Consider the following 15,467-nt stretch of genomic DNA (forward strand, 5'->3'; position numbering starts at 1 on the left):
GGGAAGGGGTGGGGCAGGCTTCTGCAGGAAAGCCACCCATCAGCCAAGGTGCCCCAGCCCAGAACTGACAAAGAAATGACGTAACTCCTGCTCCAGGCACCTGGCACTGTGGGAGGCCCATCCCTCCCAGAACCTGAAGAAACAGCCTGCCCTTAGTTAACTTTTGCTACAAACTACACAGTCTGAGCTAGGTGCTGGTGGCTCACACCTGTAATCCTAACTATTCAGGAGACTGAGATCTGAGGATCATGCATCCAAGCCACTGTGGGTGGGAAAGTTCATTACTCTTTAAAAAAGTTTGTGACTCACCAAAAAGCTGATGTGGAGCTGTAGCTCAAGTGGTAGAACACTAACCTTGAGCAAAAAACTCAAGGACAGTACCCAGGCCCTGAGTTCAAGCCCCAAGTCCAGAGCACATGCATGTGCGCACGCACGCGCGCGCGCGCGCGCGCGCGCGCGCACACACACACACACACACACACACACACGCACATTTCAGAACCTCAAAGTATATTTGGAAGTGCCAAACCACCTTTTCAGGAACAGGAACAGGAAGAGGAAGAAGAGGAAGAGGAGGAAGAGGAAGAAGAGCCTTTTCAATTCTATCTCACCCTCACTCCTCAACCCTACATGAGAACATTCAACTCAATACTTCTCTTTTTCTCCACCCAACAGTAATCTTGTGATCCATGGCCCAGGTCACATGGACTTCTAAGAGACCATCATGTCCCCAGGAGGCAGCAATGGGGGACTTGGAGCAGTGTCACAAGCCTGCCATATTCCTCTGGGGCCTGTACCAGCTCCCTTTCCCCCTGACCTCATGGCTACTTCTCCAGTGGGCAAACCTAATGGGTCTAGCCTCAGTTTACCAGGAAAGTGATCCCCAGGACAGGGCTCTCACAGACCACAGGCACGGCTGCCAAGGCCAAGTCAGGGACAGAAGAGGCAGGGCCAAGCCTGTGGGTCTAAGGGAGCAATAGTAAACCACCCACCTCCTAGATTTGTGTTATTTTACAGCTTACTGTGTCCCAAACCACACTGTTCCTGCTTGTCTTATCCCATGACCTTCTCTAAAGGTTACCGCGTGTCCCGAGCTGTGTGGAGAGCCTTTGAAGCACAGTGCTTCCAGACACCCCGTTGTAGGTGCTCTGTGCTGGAAAGAGCTGTGCTCAGTCCTTCCTCTGTGGGGAGCTGGCTACAGTGCCCACTGAGCTTGTGCCTGGCCTCCCATGAGAGGACAATGCTCCTAATCCTGAGGTCCCAGACCTGTTTCTTTGCTTTTCATGCAGGGAAGGCAGAATGGAAAAAGATGAAGATGCTCTTGAACACTGCATCCTCCGGTGTCTCAGCCTGTCCAGCAACTTCCATATATCTATGTTGGCTCCATCTCAGCCTTGCTTTAGATGGTCCCAGGCCAAGATGCACAAAGGGCACCAAAAGGGACTGCAGCTCCCTAGCTTTCTGCCACCAGGGTGCACTGCCTCAGGACTGACCATAATCACTGCCAGACAGCCTTAAGGCACAAAAAAAGTTGGCAATAAAGTCACAGGTGACATCATGTTCCCACTGGGGTCAAAACAGATCATACAAACCCCGAGCCAGCTTCTCTGGTGCACATGCCACTGAAAGAGCCTCAAAAAGTCAGAGATGGGCTGTGTGCCAGTGGCTCACACCTGGAATCTTAGCTACTCTGGAAGCTGAAATCTAAGGATCACAGTTTGAAGCTATCCTGGGCAGGAAAGTCCATGAGCCTCTTACCCACAATTAACCATCAGAAAGCCAGAAGTAGAGCTGTGGCTCAAGAGTAGAAAAGCTCAGGGACAGCACCCAGGTCCTGAGTTCAAGCTCCCAAACTGGCACCAAAGAAAAGTCAGAGATGAACCTGGACAGTGTGACTCCGCTGTCACACTGGGCAAAGTAACAGCTCTGAGTGCACCGTGACACCTGCCTGCGGCTGGCAGCATGGTGCAGTCTGGGCAAGCAGACTGAGATGCCAGCACATTGGCGTGTTGGGGCAACAAGGACAGCCCAAGTCCTAGATGCCTGCAGCTCTTCACGCCAGCCCAGGACGCACTCCAGGCCCCTCAGGATGGAAAGCTGGCCAGGGCTGGCGAGGCTGTCTGGTGTCTATAAAAATGTTCTTCCCGGGAGACTACTGGAAACAGACACTTCCAAATACTTTCATTCTTTACCTTATTTGCCACTCTGAAAAATAAGCCATTCTTCCTATTCTGAAAGGGAATACAGGTCAAAACCTTCTGCAGTGAATAGCAACCCAAAGAGAAAGATCACCAAATCCAAACTATTCCTAGTTTGGCCAGTGGCCCAAAGTAACCCAATTCTGTTTACTTGATGAGAGCAGAACTCGCCTGGGGATAACACCTAATCCCATCCCCCGGTCAGCGCAGGGCTGAGATGTGCCAGAGACAGGCTCCTGTGTGGGCCGATTCCCTCCTGTCCCCCGCCCTGCCCCCCAAGAGCTGCAGAGGAAAATAACCACAGGGTCCCTACCCCAGTCTCTTGATAGCCATCCCTCAAGAGTGCTGGCTCCTGACCCACCATGGCACGCAGATGCCCAGCTCCTCCCTAGAACCCAGGCAAGGCCACCAGCAAGGTTGACCCATGATGACAAAGGTCAAGGCGGAGCCACGCAGAGCCTGCCTGCTCCAGGCGGGTGCCGCCCATAGCAGGGTGCTCCTAGGCCCCTCACTTTCCCTGATGAGAGAGGGCTCCTCCTGCCTTTGCCACCGGTGGTCACCCCTCTTCTCTGTGACCACAGCCACGAACCACCCTCCTTGTCCACCAGGACAAGGGAAGCCACCTCCACCTCTCTGGGCCATGCTTGGGTCAGGAATCAAAGCCCCCAGCTGCCACTGCCGTCCCTAGAACCTGTGCCCAGTGAGGTAAGCACTGGAGGGCAGGACGGCAACCAGGACAGAGCAGGCATATGCGCGGGGTGACCAGGCAGGTCTCTCCCCAGAGAAGTGTAAGGAGGTTAAATGGGGGCTCATGCCCGTAATCCTACATGTCCCCCGACATTCCCAGGGCCAGTGCAGGCTTCCGGACTGCAGTGCGCTCCCTAGATGGTAGGCGTTGGCAGACTGCGCAGGTCAGTGAGCAGGGCACCTTGTGGCTCTTCTGGCTGACCACACACACTGACTTTGGTAGCCAAGCCAACTAGGAGCTCCCCATCTGGTCCACCCTGATGATCTAGTGATGGCAGCTTCCAGGAGTGACAAAGGCATAAGGACCACAACCCGCAGGAGCCCACTGGTCTCCAGGAGGGTGGGTCAGAGCTCACAGCTCCATTCCCCACCTTCCTGACCGAACCGGGAGTAGAGATCAAATGGTGGGGCATACGGCCTATTCTGGAAAGCCCGCTTCTACATACTGTACCTCCAGTGGGGTACAGGACTGAGGAATGGGCAGAGCCCCTGTGCTCTGCCAGTCCAGAGGTAACCTTAGTGAATGGGAAGCCAAGGCCACACAAGGCAGCGCACAAGCCTGCAGACATCTCCCAACTGGACCCTAAAAACACTTTTAGGGGACTGGGGATGTGGCCAGTGGTCCAGAGCTTGTCTAGTATGTGTGAGGCCATGGCTTTGGTCATCGTCACTGCTCCAAACAAAAACTTTATAAATGCTCCAAACAAAAACTTTATAAAGAATGCCTTTTCAATAGATCCTCTACTCAAGCCACCTGCTTTTTGAGACAGAGTCTAGCTATATAGCGCAGGATAGTCTTGAATTCCTGATTCTCCCACTTCAGCCTCCTCAGAGCTGAGATTGCAGCTGTGTGCCACCACTCTGGCTTACGAAAACCACTTTCAATCCTCCCCAGAAAATCCAAGTCCTGTTTCAAAAGCAACCACTTTTTCACACAGCACAACTCAACACAGAGGACATCGACTTGCACTGGTCCTCTGTCCCCGCTCAGGAGTCTTCAGAGACTCCTTCACACACAGCTCCTTTGCTTTCCCGGAGCCGTAGGTCAGGAACCCCTCTACTCCAGCACCCTGCCTTGGCCTCATCCACCCTTCCCCAGGGGTGAAGAGCTAGTGCTCTTTTCAACACCCGTGTCCCCACCCTCACCCCGGCCCAAGCCAGGCCAGGCCAGACCAGCAGGACAGCCAGCAGGGCCTGTAGCCTCTGCAGACCTGAGCAGGGCAGGTTCAAGCAAACAAGCAAAGTAGCTCTGCCCAGGAGCGACACACAAGGCCTGATCTTCCCAGCTGGACCTGCAGGGCTAGGCAGCAGGCCTAATAGACAGTTGTAAACTCAACACCTCACTCTCTCCTCAAAAGACTAATTTTAACAGGGAGAAAACATGACCACAACTAACAAAACCTTCCTTGGCAGATCCTGGTTCATACCAGAATGACTCAGCCACCCTGATGGCTTGACAGGTAAGCTCACCTAGGCAAGGAAAGGGCTTTCTAGGAGAAAATCGCCTGTCAGGACAGAAGAGCTGAGTTGTGCCTCCCACCCAATCAGCCCTCTGCAGTGAACAGCCCCCACAGGGCCAGCAGGCGGCTGGTTGTCTGGTTTAGGCGGTGGACCAGCCAGTTAAGACAGTCAATTACTTATTTATGTCTTTGGTAGAAGGATGTCTTTGAAGGCATAGTAGTAAAGGTGCTTTTCACCCACTACCCTCCCTAAGGGAGAGCCTCCTGTGGGGCCAAAGAACACTGGCTGGGCACTTAAGACTGATGGCCAGGTACTACTGACCTCTACAGGCTCGATCCTTGGCCCTGGCTCACAGGCCTGTGAAGGCAGGTGGGCCTGAGCGCCAGCCCTCCCTGGGCACAGCCTCCAAGGCTTCAGGTAGTAGTACCACCTAAGCTAGGGATGGAAGGGGGATCACAAGAGAGACTGCCTAGCAACAATTCCCATTTCCTGGCCCACAGGTGGGTTCCTCCAGCCACCTAGCCTCTTCTCTATGGCCCCCCTCCCAAAGCCCTTGTTATTTTAATTGCTCCCAACTCCTCCCCCCAGAATCTCCCTTACCTTCCAGGTAGGGTGGTCCCTCCACTGCTCCTGCACCTGGCTCTGGCTCTGAACAGGAGGGGCCCAGTGCACAGACGATGACCCCAGTACCACACAGCTCCCGCCAGACAGGCGGCCACCATGTCCTCCTCGCTGCCCACCTACTTCTTCACCAGCCACACACTGGGCCCAGCCTGCCACTCCAAGTCACTCTGAGACACCCCAGTTCAGAATGCTCAGTTCTGCGCAGGCTATTCAACAGCCATTCAGAAGAGAGCTCAGCCCACCTTCAGTCACAAGCTACTCCAGGTCTCACACTTTCTGCTGTGAACAGCAGAGCCTTGTGTTTGGGTATGTGTCTTCAGCAATTTGTAGATACCGCCTATTAAACTGCATCAGGTGGGTGTTCAGCAACTGTAGCTGAACCTTGCAAGGCACTTCCTATGAGCCAATTTCTATCCTAGAAACTGTATCCATATTGACGCATTTAACAATCCAGTATGGGGAAGGGAGTCTTAGCATTACAGATGGAGAAACTGAGGCAGGAAGGACCAAAATCACTTGGCTGAAAAATTCAAGATTAGAACCAAGGCAGCTGGCACCAGAGCCCCCTCCCCCCACGTGTCTCTGCTACTTTAGCAGAAAGACAGGCAGCCTGACAAGTGCAGGAGAGAGAACGAGGGGGAAACCTTCATTCAAGCCATGGCCTGGCCTGGGTTCTCCAGCAGCCTAGTTTATGGGTGACAGGACCAGTGTTTCTAAAGCATGTCTGAAAGGATAACTAAGAAGGGCGGGGAGTGTGGAGAAAGAGAAGGGATGGGTAGTCACGGAGCTGGGCCCCTTCTAGAGCTGTCAGGATGTCTTGGCCGGCAAGCAGTCACGGTGCACACAGGAGACAGACGGCCACGAGCAAGAGAAAAACCAAGCAGACCCAAGAGGACTTGGCTGGGTATAGGGGTCTGCCACCCTAGAGGACGCTGTCATAATCCCCAGCAGAGAAACCCCCTGGCTGCTCACAGCCACCACCAACAGAGGCCACCAACACCCTTAGCCAAAGCAGCATCCACAGACAAACTGGGAATGAGCCCGCACCACCTGCCTGCAGGGCAGTGGGCACTGGCTAGACGCTCTCAGGAAAGGCTGAACCAGCCAGGGGCATGGAGGAGGAGCAAGCGCTCTTAATGATACGTACGTAAACCTGGGCTACATCAAGGTTCCATTTTTCATGTGCCCAGTGACCCCACCAGGGTAACAAGGCTTTGTCCAGGTGCTACAGCTCTTGATGGAACTGTTTGCCAGGGACCCCCACACCCTTCTCCTGCCTTGCTCACCCAGCAGATGTCCAGCAGGACCACTTGTAGGTACCCCTCTGTTCTCAGCACATCAGCAGCTGTGAACTGTTCACAGTTTGTTCACTGTGTGCTGCTCATAGTTTACTCCTGGACCAAGACTAAGACACCTGGCCCCAATCCTCCTCAGAGCAGCATGACCGCTATCCAGGCTGTGCACCCAGCAGGAGCTGAACAGCAGTTCTATCCCTGCGGACTCCATCTAGCTAGTCACAGTGCCACTACTGGGCAGGGAAAGGTGGTAGGAGGGTGGGACAACCAGGCAAGGTGACTGGGCGCTGGACACAGGCACAGAATGTCAGGAAGCACTGTAGCTGCAGTGAATAATCTGACCAGTGACCTGCAGATGCCAGTCCTGGACAGAATGAGCAGAAGTCAGAGGGAAGGCATGGCAGGACATCACAGGTGGCAAGCAAGGAGACACCAGCAGGCTGTTCTCCGGAGCCTGGAGACACTTAATGATCCCAAGAAAGGTGACTTCACAGGGTGGAGGGCACAGTGGTCAAAGGCAAGGGCATGGAGGGTGCAAGGATGTTCAGGGCCTGTGCATGATGCTTCTGAGGTGGGTGACCATGCAGCCGGCCAAGGCTGCTAGTGGGGTCATACTGCTAAGGCAGCTAGCTGTGCTTTTACTGTCTCGTGGAAGACCTTACAGAGCAGGGTCTGGATGCAGGAAGACTGAAGACACAGAGTACTGTGTCATCACTCAAACCAAGCTCCACACACTGGGCCACAAGCTGGGCCAAACTGTGCAAACCCCTGACTGCTCCAGCCAAAGACAAGAATGAGCGCAAAACCTTTTTTTTTTTTTTTTTTTTTTTGGCAGTACTGGGGCTTGAACTCAAGAGACCCAGAGCAAGTACTCTACCACTTGAGCCATGTTTCTAGCCCTTCCTGCTTCAGTTATTTTTCAGAGACTATCTTTGTTTTGTCCCTTGGGCCTTGATCTTCCCATCTGCTGTCTCCTGCACCACTGGAATTACGGCTGTAAGCCCCCATGCCCAGCCCTGGAGAGGAGAGGCACCTCAAGGGAGGCTGATGGTCAACCTGGTGAGAACCAACAGCCCAGCCAGGGAAGCGGCCACAGGAAGCAGCACCATGCATCTTTCCAACTCCTCACTGTGGGAGCCAGCTAAGTACCACCTGTGCCCTGCAGGCTGGGGGCCTCCAGGCTTGGAGGGTTCAGACTCCAGGTCAAAAACCTTGGTGAGGGCTGGGAATGGTAGAGTGCTTGCCTAACATGCATGAAGCCCTGGGTTCCATTCCTCAGTACCACATAGAGAAAAAGCCGAAGTGGCGCTGTGGCTCAAGTGTCAGAGTGCTAGCCTTGAGCAGAAAGCAGCTCAGGGACAGTGCCCAGGCCCTGAGTTCAAGCCCCAGGACTGGCAAAATAAAAAAAAAAATTTAAAAATTAAAAAAAAAAAACCCTTGGTGAAACCCAGAAGCCCTCCCCCGCCAGCCCTCCACCAAAATGAAAATGAGCTACTGCAGAACTTGAACTCTGACAGCCAGACATCCCCCAAGGAACTTCTTAATACAAGATGCATATTGTAATCATGAATTATACTACTTAGTGCGAAAGACTATATGTAATGGATGCAATTACACACATGTATATAGTACAACTTAGTGTACAATGTGAACAGTAACACAGGAATGTAAAACAATCTACATCTTCTGTGGTAACATCATCTTCATCATATGGTATCACACTGTGTATAAAGGGGTGTTTGTACTGTCAGCCCTCCATCCACATTCACCAACGACTGACAGAAAATATTCAGAAAAAATGCAGAGTACTGCGGCGTCTGCAGGGAGCAGAAGCAGGACCTAGGTGGGTTACACACACCACACCATTGTACCCAAGGGACTTGGGGTCCAGCATGCTCTGTGTGGGGTGCACATCTGGCAGGGGCTGGCATCTCCTGGGCTCCTCTCCTGGGGCAGCAGCTCCAGGCCACCTCCCACCCAGCCTGGCTCAGCTGCAAATTCCACCCGCGGTGTCTTTGCTGCCAAGTCTTATCTCCGCCACATTTTACAATGTGACATTGCCTAGTTCTTTTGGACAACCTTGACTTTCTGTGGCACTCACTGCTAATTTTAACTCCTCTACTTTTCCCGGCAAAGTAAGCTTGAGACACCAAAGTGGCCAGCACGACAACCGCCGGCAGTCATGCTGTGCTGTGGCAGATGCGAGCGTGCCTGGCACCAATGCCAGTCAAGACAAGGACAGGAAGACAAACCCTCACAAAAAGCTGTGAGGTCAGCTGCCTAGGCTTGAGCAGAGCCCGGGCCCAGCACAGACCCTCCAGTTTCTCAGCAGGCAGCTTCAGCAATCACCAACAAACAACCCAGCAGGACCAGCCCTGGACACAGAGCGTTACCAGCAGTTCACTGGGCCCAGAGAGGGGGTAGGAGGCTCCTCCCTGGTGGGCACCAGGAGACAACCCCCTAAACTGCACCCAGAAATTATGCGACCACACTGCTGAGATGGGGCATACAGCTTTTAGCAGAGGACTCCACCTGCCTGAAGGAAGGCCAGGCAATTCAAGGCGTTTTTGGTTGCAATTCAGTTGTGACATAATCTTCCTATAAATTTGGTTACGTGGGTCTCCCTTTTGTTACTTTCTCAGGACATACAAAAAAACAAAAAGGGACCAAAAATGGCAGGAGAAGCATGCCATTACACCTGAACACTGAGGGGACACTTGATTTCAGGAGCTCAAGACAAGACCCCAGGCAACATGAAATGGCATCAGAACGGAGAGCCCCGTCACTCAATGCACACACTTGGTGATGGTAGATTATTGGGTGGGCCGTATTTTCTAGAACTGACCCCAGAGGGAGGAATGATCAGCCAACTGCCAGTAGAACAAGTGTCATTCTGTCAAGTAAGACAAAGACAGTAGGGCCGGCAGGAGAACTGTTATGGGCCCTGGTGGAGGCTAACTGCTTGGCAAGCGGGGTGATGGTGACCTGCTTTGGGGTCTGTGTGTGGCATGACCTCCCAAGGTCTGAGCAGAAACCTTGCACATACCCAGCTGAGGAAGACTGAGCTAGCAAAAACAGGCTCAGCAAAAATCTGCTTTCACATTTCATAATCAACATGAAACATCCATCTAATCAATACATTTAAGCAAGGGGTTTGACACCACCTCCTTCCCGATTCCAGAAAGCAACGCTTGTCCTGTCCTGTTCAGAGAGCCCTGAGCCTGCCTGCTCAGGTCCACACAGAAATCCTCCCAACAAGTGCTCCCACATCCCCTGGCTCTCACTGCCCAGCACTTCCTGAGATGCACTCTCCCAACACACCCGTGGTTGGAACCCACCACCAAACCTCCTCTGGGCTCTTCTTTTTCAGCTCTGCTGGTCAAGGAAGTTCCCTTCTGTCCTTCCCAGGACCACGAGCGACCATCAATACAACTGGCAGTGGAGACAGCTCCATCAGTCAGGAAAGCCACGGAGAGGCTACAGGGCAGAGTTCACCCGTACCCGTCCAGGCAAGGTCACCCCACCTCACCACACCACCGCTGACAGCCAAGCCCTTGTCTCCTGGGTGCATGGTGGGAGCTCGCTACTGCTGGGCACAGCCTGAGCTGCAGTCTTCCTGACCACATCCCTAATCCGTTCATCCCTTCTCCTGCTCCTCCATTAACTTTCCTTTTCATCCTTCTACCTGCAGGTGTCCTGTGCATCCTAGAACTGCCAGGGGCAGTATGACATAGCAATAAACAGACCCACCTCCACCATACTTCCCACACAATTTCTACTGATTAAAAACTACAAATAGCTAGCTGTGGGGATGCAAGCCTGTAATCCCACCACGTGGGAGGATGATGAGTCTGAGGCCAACCTGGGCCACTCAGCAAGACCTTGTCAACGTTAGACAAACAGAAAGGAAGGAGAGAAAGGAAGGGAAGAAAAGAAAGAGCTGGGCGCTATAATTCTAGCTACTTGGGAGAGTAGCTGAGATCTAAGGACAGAGGTTCAAAGCTAGTGTGGGCATTATCTCCAATTAGCCAGCAAAATGACAGAAGTGGAGCTGTGGCTGAAATGGTAGAGTACCAGCCTTGGGAAGAAAAAGCTAAGCAAGAGTGAGAGGCCGTGAGTTCAAGCCCCAGTACAGACAGACAGACAAACAGACAGACAGGGAAGGAGGGAATGAGGGAAGGAAGAAGGAAGAGAAAGAAAAAGAGAGAGAGAAGGGAGAGAGAAAGAAAAAGAAAAAAGGAAGGGAGAGAGAAAAAAAGAAAGAGAACAAGAAAAGGAAGGGAGGGAAGGGAAAGAAGGAAGGAAAAAATGGAAGAGAGGAAAAAAGAGAGAAAGAGAAAGAGGAGCTGGGTGCTGGTAGCCCACACCTGAAATCCTAGGTACTCAAGAGGCTGAGATCTGAGAATCATGGTTTAAAGTCAGCCCTGGCAGGCAAGTCCATGATACTCATACCTCCAATTAACCACCAGAAAACCCGAAGTGGAGCTGTGCCTCAAAGTGGTAGAGTGCTAGCTTTGAGTGAAAAAGCGTAGGGACAGTGTCCCAGACCCCCCATGACTGATGAGAGAGAGACAGACAGAAAGAGACAGGGTCAGGTGGGGGGAAATATGGGAAGGGATGGGAGGGGAAACAAAGGAGGAGGCAACAATGCTTGATAAGGAATGTACTCAGTATCTTGCCCATGTAATTATAACCCCTCTGTACGCTATTTTCACAATTAATAATAATAATAATAATAATAATAATAATAATAATAAAAAGAGACAGAGAAAGACAGAGAGAGTGAGCACACTGCTGGCTCACACTGGTAATCCTAGCTACCCAGGAGGCTGAGATCCAGAGGATCATGATTTGAAGCCAGCCAAGGCAGAAAGTGATTCATCTCCAAAATAACCAGCAAAAAAGCCAGGCTGAAGTGGAAGGACACCAGCCAAGGGAGCAAGCCCATCAAGCACAATGACATGAATTCAAACTCCAGTACCAAGTAAGTACTTTAAAAAATAATAATAAATAAAACTCCAGGTACTTAAAAAGAAAAAGGAAAAAGAAAAAACATCCAGAACTTAGAAGTCATCCTCTATTGGCAAAGAAGAGGTCTGACATTCCCAAAGATGGCAACCTGTCCATCTGGGGTAGGGTGTGGGCCATGGGTAGGTGCAGGGCCTCAGGTCAGAGTATAGGTGACCACCAAAGGCCCAAGGGTGGCAGAGTAGGAATGCCTGGCCATAGGCTGTGCTTTCTGAGTGCCAAGAATTGAAATAGCTTGGCCAGAAACAGCCTCAGAGGCCTCAGGGAGAGGCACCTGAGCCCAGCTGCTTCAGCCCTCCGGCCCTGTGAGCACTAATGGGCATGCCCAAGGCTCAAGTCCAGAATTCCCAGGGCCATCATTTAGGGGACAGTCCCTAATCCTGGGCACAGTAGTTCATGTTTATGCTGAGATGCTAGCACAAACTGCAGCTGCTTGTAATGTAGGCGATGCCCAGGTGATGCAGAGGTACAGTGACACTCTGTCTGCAGACCTTCCACCTGCTGGATGCATGGAACCAAAGACACAGACGCTGTATCACAGCACCCTGTGACACTCAGAGCTCTGTCAGCAGCCCTCCTTTCAGGTCTTGTCTCCTAGCTGCCTGGGGGAGACCATGGCACGGGGGTGAGGAGGGAAGCAGCACACTCGGTGTATGGATCACAATGCTGGGGTGCACTTGGAGCCAGGCAGGCCCACAGGGGTCCAGCTCAAATTGGGTTTTGGTTCTTTTGAGCCCACAATTCCGAAAAGCCCTCCCTGGCTGGCCTCACCACAACCAAGAAACAAACAGATCTCGTCCACGTGTATCCTCAAGGTCAGGGCTGCTTCCTTACTTCCACAGAAAGGGCCTTGCACCCTCCCCTCCCACAGGCCATGCACTGAGCAGGGACAGTCAGGAGTGCAGTGCCGTAAGGGCGCTGAGCCTGTTTTCTCATTTAGCAAGTGAGTACACCCAGTCCAAAGTGTGTTCAGCAAGCTCACAGGTTCATTGTAGCCCACATGGCACAGGAGACCTGCTCACAGAGGCCCTTACTTATCAGAGCCAGCTGGAGCTGCACAGGGATTTCTGAAGGGCTCCATCCAGGAGAGAGAGAGAGAGAGATAATTTCAAGGTATACTCGCCCTCTAAGTGCAGCACCAACTGGGCTAATGGTAATTAAATCATCACAACTGGTAATTACTGAGTACTATAGACTGAGTGTGTCCCCTCCAGCCCCCATGCTGAAATCTCACCTCCCAAAGTGGAGGAACTGGGAGGTGATTCAATACTGGGGACCAGAAGGGGACCAGCACCCTCACGAAAGCGGTGGAGAGAATGCCCTGCCCAGGCCACCACGTGCAAGCCAGTGGGCAGCAGTGTCAGTGAGCCAGAATGCAGGGTCCAAAAGGCCTTACAGCCTCCAAGCCCCCACTCTATGGCGTGCTGAGTTGCCGCCAAGCTAGGCATGTGCACTGCTGCAGAAATGTGCCCGGCTCAGCCGCAAGGCGCAAGGCCTCCGTAGTAAGAATCTCTCACAATCGCCAGGATTCTGATCACAAAGGGACAGAGGGACAGGTGGCACAGGAACAGCACCGCCTGGCAAGGAGCAGCAAAGGCTCTGAGGGGCAGGCCGGCTGGGGGTCCCAGCAAGGCCAAGGGGCCCAAAACTAAAGCAGGACCACAAAGGCAAAGACAATCCCAGGACGTATGATCACTGAGGACAGTACAAGAAAGTCCACATTAAAATGTACGAAACCTATTTCCCAAAACTGTATCATGTCCAGGGAGGAACCACAGCCTGCTCTTTCTTGGCTCCCAGACTCACACCCTAGACCCACAGAACATAATCAAAAACCTATCTGAACTTGTCACCACAAACCACAGACACCCTTAGGAGCCTTATCAGCTCCCAGCTTCCCGGCTGCAGAGATGGCACAAACCGTCAGCCTGACCCGATAACTGGCCAGACACAATGGCCCAGGCCGGCCTGCGCCCACCACTGCTCCCATCAGAGAGGCCACAGAGGGCCAGGCTTGCCTCCCTCCCTCCTGCTAGGGCCGCCACTGGCTGCCTCCCATGTGAAGAGCATTACTCCTCAGCCCAGTGGCTCTCACACACACACAGTCAGGGTATGAAGAGTGACACTTCAAACTGTAAGCACAGGGCTGGGGTGAGGCTCAGTGACAGAGCACTTGCCTAGCAGTCTGGAGACCCTGAGTTTCAAGCATGGTGGCACATGTCTGTAATTTCAACATTTAGGAGGTGGAAGCAGATCTGAATCCTGCCTAGGCTATAAACTAAGACCCTGTTGTCCCCCTTCCCCCTCAAACAAACAAACAAACAGGTAAGAACTCAGGGTCCTCCACACTGCTGGTCCCACTCCAGCCCTGGGAAGAGGTATCCCGGCGGGGCTCACAGCCTGCGCTCTGCAACATGGGAGGTCAAGGCCCAAAGGGCTGCCAAGCAAACCCCGTCTAGCCTAACCCTTGACGAGCCAGTTGAGACTCACAGCACGTGTACAGAACTGAGAGCACTGGGCAAGAAGTGTGGGATGAAACCATCTTACCCCATGTCTGAAAAGATCTGTAATACCAAGTTTCAAAACCCTCTTAGTGCAAGTTATCACCTGCATGGCATCTTCCAGGACTGGCCCGGAGTACTGGGGAGCCACTCCAGAGCACAGTGGGGCACAGCCCTCCTCCAGCTCACAGCCTGACTCCACAGCAATGGCCAGCAAGGCCACTGACCCAGGACACACCAACGCGGGGAACTAAACAAGCGGCAGTGCTGCTTCTCCCTGAAGCTGCAGGGACCAGAGGAACCAATTTCAGTGCTGAGCCAGCTGCAGGCTTTGTCCGTTCATGCTCCTGGCTTGGGGGAGGGGAAGCTGAGGGTTGGGGAGCTAGGGACAGCTGTCTGGGGCAGAGCCTCCAGCAGCCGAGCATCTTCAGTGACTCCCATCCTGCATGGACAGTAACTACAGAGGGGCCTCTGGGCAGGATGTGGAGCTGAAGGACACTTCCACATTTCTCCAGGCATTTGTAAGGAGGGGGGACAAGTTGAGCAGTGTAGTCTGTGCCCTGGGTGCGCTGCAGGCTTGGACGCCTGCACATGGCTTTGGGTACAAAACCCACCTGCCCTTGTGAGTTGTCCAAGAGCTCAGCACTGTGTGGGTGGCTGTAGCCACTGTTCTTCAAGAGCCCAGTAAGGGCTGGAGACAAACACCCATTGTGCTGCTCTATCTTGCGAAGGCTGAGGCTCAGGCAGTGGCAATTTCTAGGCCAAGGTCACAGAGCCAGGAATGCTCAGCGGAAGTGTACCGCTCGCACCCTGCATTCCTCCCACAGAGAACTGGAACCTCTCTGCCTCCCCTATCCCTGCCCACCAGTCCTCTTAGCATTAAACTCAACTGGCTCTTCGGAGGCTGCCTGCAGCAGCACTGCCCTCCCTAAGGCCCTGTACATGCTCCCCTGCAGCCCACCCAGGCACCAGTCCTAGGGTACCCACTGCTGTCTGCACATCTGGAGTCAGGAATAGACTGGCCTCCGCCTCCGGGGCCCATGCTCCCTTCACCTGGACTTGCTGGGCAGCTGTGGGGGGAAGGAAGGGTATTTGGGGCCTGATGGGGCCCTGCCTACTCCAAGCTTTTAATGCAAATGCTTCTACGCAAGCGCTATGAAAACCAGCCTGGGCTATCCCAGGATTCCTGCCCCATTCCACCAAGCTGAGAGAAGATTTGCATGCTAGTTATTTCTAACCAAGCCCCTGTGCTGCTCTTTCAGCCCAGAGCACTTCTAAGAGTCTCCTGCCTGAAGCTATGACTTCACACTGCTGCCCAATGCCAAGGAAATGTAAGCAAAGGAGGGAAGGCAGCACTGCAGGACCAGGACCTGCACCCTGTCATCCGGTCTGTTCTCTGTGGTCCATAGACATCACGAGCTTCCCCAAAAAGCCGAGACTGGGCTCCCACCTCCAACCCTGCCAGAACAAAGGCCCAACCGGAATTCAAGGATACATCTCCTCCTTTCCCACATACTTTCATGGCCATCCTGCCCAAGCCCACTGCCTGACCTCTCTTCACCGTGTTCCCACCCTCCAGAGGACAGGTGGAAGCATCAGGGAGCCATACTGCC

General features: G+C 53.2%; 1 protein-coding gene across 3 annotated transcripts in view; it reads right to left on the reverse strand.

Moving 5' to 3' along the window:
- Slc45a4 (solute carrier family 45 member 4) overlaps window positions 1-15,467 on the reverse strand; it is a 62,906-nt gene that overhangs the window by 40,784 nt on the left and 6,655 nt on the right. The gene's annotated exons all lie outside the window — the stretch shown is intronic.

The sequence above is a fragment of the Dipodomys merriami genome, unplaced genomic scaffold (genome assembly GCF_024711535.1).
Source record: "Dipodomys merriami isolate MVZ:Mamm:240054 unplaced genomic scaffold, mDipMer1.0.p SCAF_4, whole genome shotgun sequence".
Lineage (NCBI taxonomy): Eukaryota > Metazoa > Chordata > Mammalia > Rodentia > Heteromyidae > Dipodomys > Dipodomys merriami.